The sequence below is a fragment of the Camelus bactrianus genome, chromosome 1 (assembly GCF_048773025.1).
Source record: "Camelus bactrianus isolate YW-2024 breed Bactrian camel chromosome 1, ASM4877302v1, whole genome shotgun sequence".
In the NCBI taxonomy this organism is placed as follows: domain Eukaryota; kingdom Metazoa; phylum Chordata; class Mammalia; order Artiodactyla; family Camelidae; genus Camelus; species Camelus bactrianus.
Genome location: NC_133539.1, coordinates 73367463 through 73380405, shown reverse-complemented (window position 1 = coordinate 73380405; position 12943 = coordinate 73367463). Strand labels below are relative to the sequence as shown.

General features: G+C 35.2%; 2 long non-coding RNA genes across 6 annotated transcripts in view; one reads left to right on the top strand and one right to left on the bottom strand.

The window, feature by feature from the left end:
- The window catches only part of LOC123614783 (uncharacterized), a 654335-nt gene that overhangs the window by 487645 nt on the left and 153747 nt on the right, over window positions 1–12943 (top strand). For all 3 annotated transcript variants that reach the window (XR_006722257.2, XR_012508173.1, XR_012508172.1), the window contains exon 6: window positions 7597–7801. This is a non-coding gene — a long non-coding RNA (uncharacterized LOC123614783). The remainder of the gene's footprint in view (window positions 1–7596; window positions 7802–12943) is intronic.
- The window catches only part of LOC105063334 (uncharacterized), a 121523-nt gene continuing 109346 nt past the window's right edge, over window positions 767–12943 (bottom strand). For all 3 annotated transcript variants that reach the window (XR_012508170.1, XR_012508169.1, XR_012508171.1), the window contains one exon: window positions 767–3536. This is a non-coding gene — a long non-coding RNA (uncharacterized LOC105063334). The remainder of the gene's footprint in view (window positions 3537–12943) is intronic.

Genomic DNA, 12943 nt, shown 5'->3' with positions numbered 1-12943 from the left:
CACATTTTCCCCTTGCTCCTTCTGCCTCCTGACCAACCCCGGTGCCTCCCTCTGTGCCCTCTGCATAACATGCTGTGCCTCCTATTTCTCAGGATCTGTGGATATAAAACTTCTTCCCTTGTGACAGTCATGTCCACATCTGTGTGACTGCATGTCACTAACCATACCTGATTAAAACAAATTCCAGGTACATTTTAAAACCACCACTCTGTTGCCAGTAGCAGTAAGCTACCAAATCTCTCTTAGTCTGAAGTCTTGGAGCGACCTAAACACACAACTGTCCTTTACTGTTTCCTATCCATTCTTATCCTCTGCTCTAATTTGGCATCTCAGGTGGCATGTCTTAGGAACAAATGATTCTGGAGCAGTCCCTATCATATTTTTCATTAACATGTTAACAAATTCAATTTCTAGGTTTCAACATCCATCTTGTAAGCTTAGTTAACATGAGTCCATTCCTGAAAGATCTGCTCCTGATCAGACTGATTTCAATCTTATAAGCCTGTTTGGTGAGGGTCATAGTCTAGAGCCTTGTTTCTCAAAGTGTGGTCCTCAAACCAGAAGCATCAGCATCACCAAGAGCCTATTAGAAACGCAGAGTCAAATCTCAGGCCCCACTCTAGACCTACTGAATAATGTCTATATTTTAAAGAGCCTGGATTTGTGTGCAAATTAAAATTTGAGAACTACTCCTCTAGAGCAAGGATAAGCAAACTTCTTCTGGAAGGAACTAAGTTGGAAATATTTTAGGTTTATGCGTGGGATCTAGGGTCTTTGTTGCAACTACTAAACTCTGCTGTTTTAGAGCAAAAGCAGCCATAGACAATATGGAAACAAATAGGCATAACTGTATTCCAAAAAAGCTTTATTTATGGACACTGAAATTTGAATTTCCTATAATTTTCACATCACAAAATACTTTAAAAAAAATTTTTAAACCATTTAAAACTGTAAAAACCATTCTTAGCTTGGGGCCTTACAAACATAACTGCAGGCCAAATCATCCTACTGTTGCCCACCCTTGTTCCAGACCATGGGAAATTCAGTAGGATCAAGTTATTCTTTGATGTAAGGCATTCTCTGTTGACCCACCCCGAAACCCCATGTGCCAAGTGAGACTTTTCCTCTTTGAATTTCCAGAAGTGGATTATTTTTTGCCTTTTAATAGTTAAAATTTTAAATTAAGACTTTATAAGAACACAGGGATTCTGGAATATAGATGTAGAAGTTAGCCGAGAATGAGCTACCTCCCTAATGAAACTGTATCATTATCTAAAATATCAGAGCTTTAGCCAGACAGGCAATTTCCAGCTTACTTCACGGGGTTTCCTGAGTTGTGTGACTGTGAGAAGCAATGACGAAGTGACAGATCAATGAATCCTCCTACAACCACACACTCATATGCAACATGCATTGATCAAAGCTCACGTAACAAAGTGCAGACAGAAGCAGGCATGGAGTACGTGGATTTTTAACCCACATTTATAAGTGCCAAATATCAACAACATTCTGATCCCCTGATTTTCTGTCAGCAGTATATCTACTTGGAAGCAGGCCACCAGCCCTGCCACCATCTAGCTCACCTGTCAGCCACAGAAACTGTCTGGCCACCTCCAATGGGTTTATTTTTTCCCAATGAGATAAGACAACTGACCCAACAATTCTAATTAGTGATATGAAGTGAGTTGGTGAATTCAGAACATCATTCTTACTGTTTGACTTATTAGATATTTTCCCTCTGATTGAATTAATGAAGAAAAAAAGTATTTCCATTATGATTCTTTAAGTAGAAACTGCAGATAACTTTAAATTTCCCATATGTGATGCACTTAAGCTTCTAGACATCCATTTCACAGTAACAGTTCTGTGATGTGAAGCAGTTTTTACTTTTTAAATTAAATCTTATTACATAAATTTCTAATTTTATATATTTATCCTCAGTTTGCTCGTGTGTGTGTGTGTGTGTGTGTGTGTGTGTGTATCTCACCTGGGGAAATTTTTAAACACACCAATGCCCAGGGGGCTCCCCAAGACCAATAGAACCTGACTACCCAGTGGTAGGTCCTGACATCTCTATTAAAAAAAAAGTTCTCCGAGGTTATTCTAGTATGTGGTAGTTGAGAACCACTGCTTTTGCGATTCCCCCAAAAAGTGATATATTTTATTATTAAACATCATTATTTTTCTGAAAGTTTTATGACATATTTTTTAAAATTTAAAAATGAATTTAAAACACTATTTTTTAAAAAAAAAGCATTATGATGCTTCATGCAGCTACTTCCAGAAGGTTCTTAGGATCAGTGTAAACACAACCAAACCTATAAACCTCCTTTACTTTTGTCTTTTTATCTAGATAAGTTGACTTTAAATATTGATTAAATATGACCCAACAAGCACGCATTCCCTAATGCCCTAGGAATGTGGTAGTTTTATTGCTGCTCAGCACTGTTTCAGAAACTGTGACTGCGCTGTACTATCTCTCTGCACTTTCATTCTCTGTTAGGTGGTTGATATTGAAATAGATACATACTAAATTATCAAAATGAACTTAACTTTTATGTTGTTATTTTTATTTTTATTTTTCATGCTTGATTTTTTACTGTCTTGATTCTACCAGAATATGGGGTTGTGCTAAACAAACATTAGTCAGATCTGTCTATACCATCACCCCAGAAGTTTCTGAAGACATTCTCATGTGTGACCCACCTCACCAATTCCACCTTTTGCGCCGCTGAGAAACATCTGAATAAACCAGAGTAGCACCTCGGGATGGCTACTACCCAGGGATATCGCTAACCTTTTCTCAGTTTTCACGTAGGGATGAGTGTGCAGAAAGGTTTTTCTTTTAATTTTTCTTATTATTTTGGAGTATGTTAAAGAAAAAAGATAATTAGTTCTTAAAACATTTCATCGTGTGAAATGGAAATTGAAGGTAATTTGACTATTCTGATTTCAAACAATTATGCTCATAATAACTAAATGTTAATTTTTAAGTGCTTTCTATTCTAGGCACTGTGCTAGGGTGCTCTACATGCATTATCTCATTTAATCCTCACAGTAACACTATAGTACAGCTTGATGATGCTCCCATTTCATAATTGAGAAGCTGAAAAATCAGACAGGTTATGTAATTTACCCAAACTCACACAGCTAGTGAGCAGGATCAAAGTCTGAAAGCAGGTCTTTAGGATTCCAAAACCCACAATCGTAACCATTCTATACACAATTCAAAACTACCACAGTGAAATCAAGTGGCTTCCTTTACTGTGACCTAAAAAAAGACAAGACTGAGTTCCTTCCATCATTCATGCTTTGCTTGCCTATGCACAAAACTTGACTCTTGGTTAATAATCAGTAAGCTCAAACAGGTTCATCACCTCCCGACCAACCTGTCTGTAACTGTTCAATTCAGTACAAGCAACCAAGCTGGCAGCAGTTTTGAATAGGTGCCTCAGGAAGATGGTCCCTTCAGTCTGGGATTGAGACAGGATTCGGGGAACTCAGACTGCCGATGTTTCTGGAGAAAATATCCAACTCTGAAAAAAAAAATCAACTAAAAAATTATTTCAAATAACTGACCACCATACACTGTTAAGTTTGTGTCTGTATTTTTTTTAGCATGAACATTCCTTAATAGTTTTTGTACATACATGTAAATGGATACAATGGATACGTGTATGTATGTTTGTATGTATATGTACACACACTCGTACACAGATTACTAGCAGGTGAGCATAAATTAAACCAAGTGTGAATCCTGTTTTTTTTTCAGTCTTTTCTTCCACACCTGGTAGATTTAAACCCCTACAGGTCATCTTGTCAAAATACAATTTGAGGTCTGAAATAAAATTACAGAACAGAAACAAACACAATCTATTATAACTCACTGCCAATGTTGCCAGATAACTACAAAAAAAATAGTGTCTCAGACAGAAATATCAATAACTTTAATGCGTGCGATTTGTTAACAGGGAAGAAAACAAGCAAACTTGCTCTCCGCTGACTGTCACTAATATTTATTCGTCCAGTGACTGTTAATCAAACCAAGTTTACAGTCCCGTACAGCACCTGTCACAGGTGCTGATCATTAATCAGCTATTACAGCAGTTTATTCTGCTGCTGACAACTCGCAATTTTCCACTGATTCAGCTAGTTTGTCAGGTGGGAATTATGGCATAGCGCATGTGACAAAACACATCACCCTTTTTTTTTTTTTTTTTGCATTTTCAGGCTTCTCTCTCCTGCTTTCTCCCCCTTTTTAGACAAACAATATCTGGGAACTCAGAAGTAATAAGGCGGAATGCATAATTAATTACCCAGCTTGCTCTAATTAGGGATGAATAAGTTGTGTCCCTCTCATCATCACAAATGTGGTGATGGGTAATACCAGTTTATGCTGTATTAACTGCAAATATGCAATCCTTCTGAGAGCACTTTTGTTGATGAATTTGATGAATGTGACAATAATTAGCAGAGACAGATGAGAGCTAAATTACTACTGACAATGTAATGCTATCCTGCTCGAGGGCCTGGGAACGTGGCAGGATAACATGGCAGGGACCTGGGCCTCGTTTCTAATTAATAGTCTTTTTTTCCCTTTTCCCTTTTTTTTTTTTTTTTTTTTTTTTTTTGCCAGTAGGGGGAAAAAAGGAGTAACGGTAATTGTTTTCATCAAAGGCTGCAGGGAGTTATCAGGGTAATAAAGTTAATTAGCAGAACAAACATCCTTTCACTGCCTTACCCAGTCTGAGGAAAAGAGGGTAATTCAAACTGCAGAAAGATATGACGAGATGGGATGATAAGAAAAGAAATTTTACACAGGAGGCCAACAGAGAAGAATGATTTTCTCCCTTCGTTTCTTTGGCTTGATGCATGGGAGGAAATTAGGCTGCCCCTTCTTTCAGTTCACAAAGTTGCTCATGTTAAGAGCTTTGTTGTTAAGGTTTTGAGTTTAGGAAATAAAGTTAGTTTAGATCAAATTCCACTATTTACTTCTCTTCTCTAGGTAGTGATAGCTTTGTTCAATTTCATCTTTATTTAAGTGACATTTTCTTAATATCTCAGGCATAGAAGTAACTTCAAATATTTGCCAAGGAGGCCATTTAGCTGCATTTTTGTCCTATAGAAATCTGTTTCATTCTCTGAATCTTCGGGGAGAAGTAAGAGATTGTTAAGTAACTTCCACCACCTAGTATTTGTTTATTCTCCTGTGTAAATTTAAAAAATTAAAATAGGATTTTAAAAAACTACATACTATTTTTGTAGCCTCAGAAAATCACCTTTATTAAAATGTAGCAACATTGTTTTTCATTTCCATTGTCACTTTTACAAATATGATTAACCAATAGAAAAAGGTGACGAGTTTCATGAATCTCAGTTTTACATTAGAGTTTATTCTGTTCAGTAACATTGCTTGACATAAGTGGATACAACATAAAGAGAAAACATCCACCAAATATTCTAAAGCCTTTGCAAGTTCATTTACTCCCTTTAAATATCATTAGTGATTGACCTCTTTTAAGCATCAGACACTTGATATATTTGTCGTATATTAAATAAATAATACTAGGATGGAAGCCGGATGTCTTTTAAAATGAAATCCATAAGAAAGTGTCTGTAAAGTTTTGTTCCTTTTAGGTACATTTCAAAAAAAAATTATTTTATGCTTTTTTGAATCAATCATTAGAGATCTCACAAGTTTTACATATTTATCATGTATATAAATATGCACACATTCGTTTGTTGCCAGAGCTAAATAAAACAGCCCCCCGCAATGACCATCTGTTTGAGTCTAAGTTAAGAACATAGGAGTAAGTAAATGGTGAACCTGACCTGTGTTTGACAGGATGACACCAGGGTGACCTTCCTGCATAGACCTCTGCATGGATAGACTTCTACCAAGCATAGGAAAAACATGTAGAAAATGGCCTTCACTGCTAATATCTACATTTAAAGAGTGCTATGCTTGTCCCCAAAGACAAGAGTGGCGTGAGAGTGGAGGACATAACATTGAACTAAGAATCACAAAACCTGAGTTCTCTATTGGCTCTACAACCAACATCTATATGCTCAGGAGCATTTCCTAGTCATGCCTCTGATCTTCCATTTGCTCGTCTACAAAACTGGGTACCTTTCCTACCAACCTCATTGTATTGCTGTTGACGCAAAAGAAATCACTTTTGTACTTTGGAAACCAAGAGATAATCTATGAATATACTATTAACATAATTATAGTATTAAAAAATGAGAAATAATCTTGAGAAAATCCATCTCCTTTTAGTAATCTTCCCATGTGTAATTTGTCAGAAACCAGAGCTAAAAGACTTGACATAAAATTTAATAAGAGGAACTGAAATCTAGCCTTACTTTGTAGTGCTTTTGCTGCTAAATTTACTAGAGTAATTATCATTGTAAATACCTCCAAATTCATTTGGTCAAAGCTACCTACCTTTTCAAGATTTTCTTAATCTCTTGTTAGAAGAGCCTATTAAGGTCAAGACTAGAAGAAAACTAATCACCAGTCGATACAGCAAGATTTATGTATTTTTTTTAAATTTTTTTATTAATAGACTTTATTTTTTAGAGCAGTTTCAGGTTTATAGCAGAATTGAGCAGAAAATACAGAGAGTTCACACATAGCCCTCCCCACCCACACATAGATACTCCCCTACCCTCAACATCCCTCATCAGTGTGGCATATTTGGTACAATCGATGAGCCAACCTGGGCACATTATTATCAACCGAAGTCCATAGTTTACATTAGGGTTCACTCTTGATGTTGTACATTCTGTGGGTTTTGACAAATGCATAATGACATGTAGCCACCACCACAGTATCATACAGAATAATTTCATTGCCCTGAAAATCCCTTGTGCTCCATCTATTCATTCCTCCCTCCCTCCCTCTCCCCAGACCCCTGGAAACCATGATCTTTTTACTGTTTCTGTAGCTTTGCCTTTTCCAGAATGTCATTTGGTTGGAATCATACAGTTTGTAACCTTTTCATACTGGCTTCTTTCATTTAGTAATATGTCTTTTAAGTTTTTTCCATGTCTTTCATGGCTTGATAGCTCATTTCTTTTTTTTTTTTTTTTTTTTTTTGCTGCACATATAATTTTTAATTTACAAAGATTTATTAGACTTATCAAGTGAACTTCCATTTGAAAATAACCAACTTTATCAAAGTCAGGCAGACAGACAGGCGTGCGCAAGCACGCACACGTGCACACACACAGCAAATTCAGATTGCTGTGCTTTGCCCTGTATCCTTAGGAATATTGTAAAGGTTTCACCATATAATCAAACTTCATACAGAAAAACTCTAAAAGTGAGAGAAACATTTTATGCTACTTTCAACAACTTATAATAGTTCTTATTTAGCTACAATGTGAGGTAGTAAGTTTTAAAATAAGTTCATTTACAGAGAGAGAGATTGAGAAACTATGTGAGAAGTAACACAAAAATCCAAATGTGAAATTGCTTCTTTCTAGAAATAGGTTGGAATTTGTATTATGAGAGGGAGTAACAGGGAGCATGTTTGTTTCCTTTGGGACCTACACTGAATTTATAAAATATTCTGGTCTTTTCCCCTCTAGCTACTACCTCCTCCATTAGATTATAAGGTATATCCTTTTGAGAAGTAATGGAGTCCAGTCAACCTAACTTCACTGATCTCCAAGGACTATTGAAAATTATAAAGCTTGCTGTGAGGTTCTGACATGCCAGAAGCCACTGAAAAAGAAGTTTGATATCCAGTGGTTCTCCTCATCCTAGGATAAGAAACCAAAATGATACCTTCAGGTAAGTAATAATTTCTAATATTAGCTTATTGAGTGAGCTAAAAATGCTTAGAGAAAAAGATTAAGAGATTCACCAATGAGATACTGTAGGCTCTGGCTGCATGCACTGTTGGTATTATTATGAATATTCAGGAAGTTTAATTCTTTCTTTTCCTTCTTACTTGGAATTCCTTGGCCATTTCTTAGAGAGTAGGTTGATAAATTCTCAGTTCTTGAGGGCTCTAGGGCATTTTTGCCTCTTATTTAAGTGCAGAGGAGTGTTAGTTACTTAAATAATTGCAAAGGACTAAAAATAAACCATAGCTTATTTTTTCAGATTTTGAATTACAAAATTATTTAAATGTTGTCTGCAATCGAAGTGCTACATTACTACATAATGAAATTACAATACTGCTTAATGACATTAGGAAACTGCATGCAAAAAAATATTTGTACACAAGGTGGTGATGTTAGCAACCAACTACGGTACTTTTATTCTGCTAAAAACCACAATAAATAACAACAGATTATTTTCCGTGAGTGATCGCCAAAGAGTGTGTTCAGGTGTTCATATAATGATAGCTGTAAGGGCACAGTGCACACAGAAAACCTGTCATCACATGTCATTAAAGTAGTGGGGAAGGAAGAGGAAAAGGACAAATCACAGGGAAAAAAAGAGTAACTTCTAAAGAATAAAATTATATTTACATGTAGTAAGGATTCAAGTATCCAGCTTTTAATACTTAAGTATCTGTTGACACTGATTTGGATATTTAAGTCCAAAGATTAAATCCTAAATTTAATATTGTTTCTGTTGCTCTCATAAAATATTCCCACTTCCCCGAAAGATATCTTCAGAAAGCTTTTGCCTCACTATCCTCCTCTGCCTTTGCAAACAGGTGTTCTTATCTCAGTCCTGACTATGGTGTTGATCCTTGGAGGGCAATGTCACCCTCTGTTCGTGTTTCTGGTGTAGAAATTCAAGTTCTTAGACTTATATTAGCATAATTCAGAATAATTAAAAAGTGAAGCTGATAATAATAAGTCAGAGACCTTATTTCTTATGAAATATCAGACTTATTAACCTTATCATCAATACTAAAAATATAAATTAACTAATATATGCCAACACAAACCTGTTCATATTTTTTGAGTACTGGCACATTAATTATGACTGCTAAGACACAAGTAATTAATTTTATTATCTAGTCCCCAAATCCAATTATTTGTTATCATGAAATGTATTTATACTCAGATATTTCTTTAAAAAGTAAATGACGGCACCAGCAGGAAAGCAGAACGTGTTAGTTACAAAGGGGAAAGCTTGTGTACCATGAATCACAAAGGTAGGCAGATGTGTTTTCAATTTCAAGATTCTTCTCCCAAGATGAAAAGAGCAGCAATTGTTATTTGCAAGCCAGAAAGCAAAATATCTGCTCCTGAATTATTGAAGGATGAGTAAGAAACTTAAACCCAAAGAAAAGTAATAAATAATGACAACAGATGTTTGTAAACCTGTGCTCCCCTGTTCAGTGTTTCTATGTGTTGTTTTGCCTTGATGTGCTGTCAGCGGCCTCTCACCTGGGAGTAGTGATATCTTATCAAAGCCCAAACAGTTCCTCTTCACAACAGACAGATAATACTGCCTTTCAATTTATCATACTGCAAGTCTAAAAGAACCATGGGAACGATTGGTCAGGTGACAGCTTGATGGACACTTTGACAGCCCTTAAAGCATCATGGGAAATGGTTGTCACCTGATTTTCAGAGTGACCAGGGAGATAACCTTCAGAATGACAAGGAAACAAAAATCTGAATATTTGTATAAGATCCAGTGGCAGCATCAATGTTCACTTACGTGATAATAAGTACGAATTTAGATGACTCAAAATGTTATTATTCCAACCTCAGAGGTTTCTCCAAGTCCAGAAATGCCCTTCATCTATGTAGATGCTTTTTACATTTTTATTCAAATGTCATTTGAAAAAATGTATACATACTATAGGGCTTTTGACTGTAAAAAGTCACAGTAAAATATATTAAGTATTTAACCACGTGCTAAATATATTGGGCTTGACCATTAATATTCTCCAGCTTTGAAATCTGCTTTTGTTGGACAAACTCCTTATACACCTTTTCCTAAATATAGTTTGCACATTGTAGTTCTAATTAGAAAGGCTATCATAAAGAATCATATGGATCAAATTTTACACTCTGAGCTAACTCAGCTTCATGTCGACCATTGTAGCCTTGGTGTGAAAAACAAAATAAGAGAAATCAATTTGAAGATCTTTTGCACAAAAATGTTTGAATCTGTATTTATTCATTTATACAGCCAACAAACATGAGCTGAGCATTTACTACATTCAAGGGTCTCTGCTGCATGTATTAGGATGAGAAGGATAAAACTCTAGCTTACAACTTGCTCATAGTTTGAGAGTGAGGATAGTTTTAAATGAATAGTATTTGACAAGTGAGATCAAGAGATCAGCCCAAATATACTGCCTTCTAGTTGGTGAGGCTTATACACAGTCATTTACAAAGTCATCTTTTGCATAATTTCTCTTGTCCATTGTATATACAGTTTATGAATAGTTTTATGGTCTGATCTGAGGAAATTCTGCCTGAAAACTGGGGTTCCAAAGAAAAAGATAAGCACTCAATATCGATACGTTTATTGAGTGCCTCCCAAGTTTAAAGAATGATTGCAGAAACAGTAGGGAGGTAAAAGAGACTTGAAACACAATTCTTACAAGTAAGGAGGACGCTAGACATCACAAATCCTCAGTCCCTTAGATATTTCAGCTACTTCTTTTTTTTCTAGTGCACTCAGTAACTTTTATTTTAAAATAATATATAACGTACAGAAAAATTATGAGAATAGTACAAAGAACTCCTTTATACTCATCACCCAAACTTTACCAGTTGCTAACATTTTGCCATGTTTGTTTTTATCACTCCTACTCCCACTCTTTCTCTCTCTCACACACATCCTTCCCTCCCCGCTTCCTCCCTCTCTTTAGTTATTCAATATTATATTTTTATAGTTTAAATAATTTTATTACAGGGAAATGAGATTAGATTTGTGTCTCATTCATCTTTATACTCCTTCACGAAACCTAGCATCTGTCTTTTATATACTTAATAAGAATATATATGAATGAACAATAAATACTATTCAAAGTAAATCTAGTCTTTGATCTTTTAGATTTGTGTTTATATGTAAATATAAAAGGAATTATATTATCTGTCTAAAACATATGTAATGTATTACAAAATATGAATCTTCCCTCCAGCTATGTCTGATCAATAAGTGATTTAGTAAAATAAGGAAATAATACAGTAAAATAAAGAAACTGCAGCAGGAATGACTTTGCAAAGGAAGTAAAAGATAAAAGCTTCAGGTGCTGCTGGCTCTTTGTCTTTCTCCGGGACAAACAGACCAACTATAGATGCCAGACAAAAAGCTGAGATTTAAACAGAAACTGTCTTTCTGAAAAAATACTCTGGCACCATTGTTGAAACTGGTACCACTTGGCTGCCGGACACTTTTGGGATAACACTCTGCTTTCACAAAATTTGATGCTTTGGATTCACATTCCAACATGATTTTCCAAATCCAGTTGTGCCAAAGCCAGACAAGCCAGACAAATTGTGAGAGCACCCTTAATGTTTTCCAGGGAACTGAAAAAAGCCAGTAAATAATTTAAATAACTATTAACAACAAAATGTTCTCCATATAATTCTTTACAAGAGGACACATTTTTGAAAAAGAGAGAAAGCTGAAGTTTGCAAGTGCAAAGCAAAATGCTTTTGAGTGCTGTATGTAAATTCAAATACTTAGAGACTGATTAAAACACATTTTGCTTATTTCAAATTGGGAGGGCAAGATGGAGGAGGAAGATTTATAATAACTGATACATGGACAAGGTCCAAATGCTACAGAACAACCAAATTCTGAATCATTTCTGAATCAGAGCTGTGGTTAAAATGCTTTTCCTTTCCTTGTTGAAACAAACCCATGCAGCATCAGGTCCTAACAGGCCCCAGATGGAGTCCCTAGTTCACCTCATATCAATTAAGTTTTATTGTTGACAATTAATGTTGTCACTTAGGTCGAATAAGTAAGCTAAATATAAAGCCAGAACCAAAGTCTTATAACATATTTCATAGTAATGCCAAAATTTGTGGTCTGAAAACTTTCGATACTAGTGTGGAATTTTCAGTCAGACTGAAAGTTTCACAGAAAGAAATACTCAGACTAAAAATGCCACAGAAAGAAAAAATGATTTATAGGTTAAGTCATAAAATCATTTTAGAAATATGACATGTACTTTCCTATTGTAAATTTCAACATATAAAATCAGCTTTTGGGGGAAAGATTGTTAAGCAGCATTTTGAAGGACACAAAAGTCTTACAAATTATTGTAGGTTATATGAATATATTTTTAAATGTCGGTTATATGAATCATGGACTTTTAAAAAAAGCATTCTTACTTAGAGTGTATAAAATTGGTGATCTTTTGGCTCAAAATATGTAAGTACCACTGTCTAGACTCTTCTTTGGTGTGAGATACAAAGAGAACCTTGAGTCTTATGACCCAGATTAGAGTTATTAAAGTTCTTTCTGTTAGCTTTTTTTTCAGGATATGTACAGCATGCTTCAAATGTGTGAAATCCTGAATTCATTTTTCCTTATTTTTCTGACTGCATCTTTTCAGGTTTGGTCGATCTCAGTATTCAAAACACAAAAAGCTTTCCTTTAGACGCCTTGTTTCATATAGGCTTTTTTGGTGTTTATTTTTAATGATTAAAAAACGTGGCTTGCACACTTAGAAAAGTACGTTTAAGGTTTTAAAATCCAAGCTCCTCATACTGGTTCTGTACCTTTCTAGTAAACTGGAGATTTGTCGGGGAAGTGAATCAGTGAGTATGTTGATTTTTTTTTTTAAAGGTATTTAGAAAAGCTGTTTAATTGTCTCAATGCCAGAAAGTAACCACTGAAGAATCTTACCCAAAGTTACCCTGTTGTTATGGCTTTTATAGCTTCTTTACAGCTAAAAAGGCTTGATTTTTTTTTCATAAAAATGTAAAATGCAGAAAAAGAAGGGAATATGATAGCATATCTCACTAATACTATTTTAAACATTTACTATTAAATTAT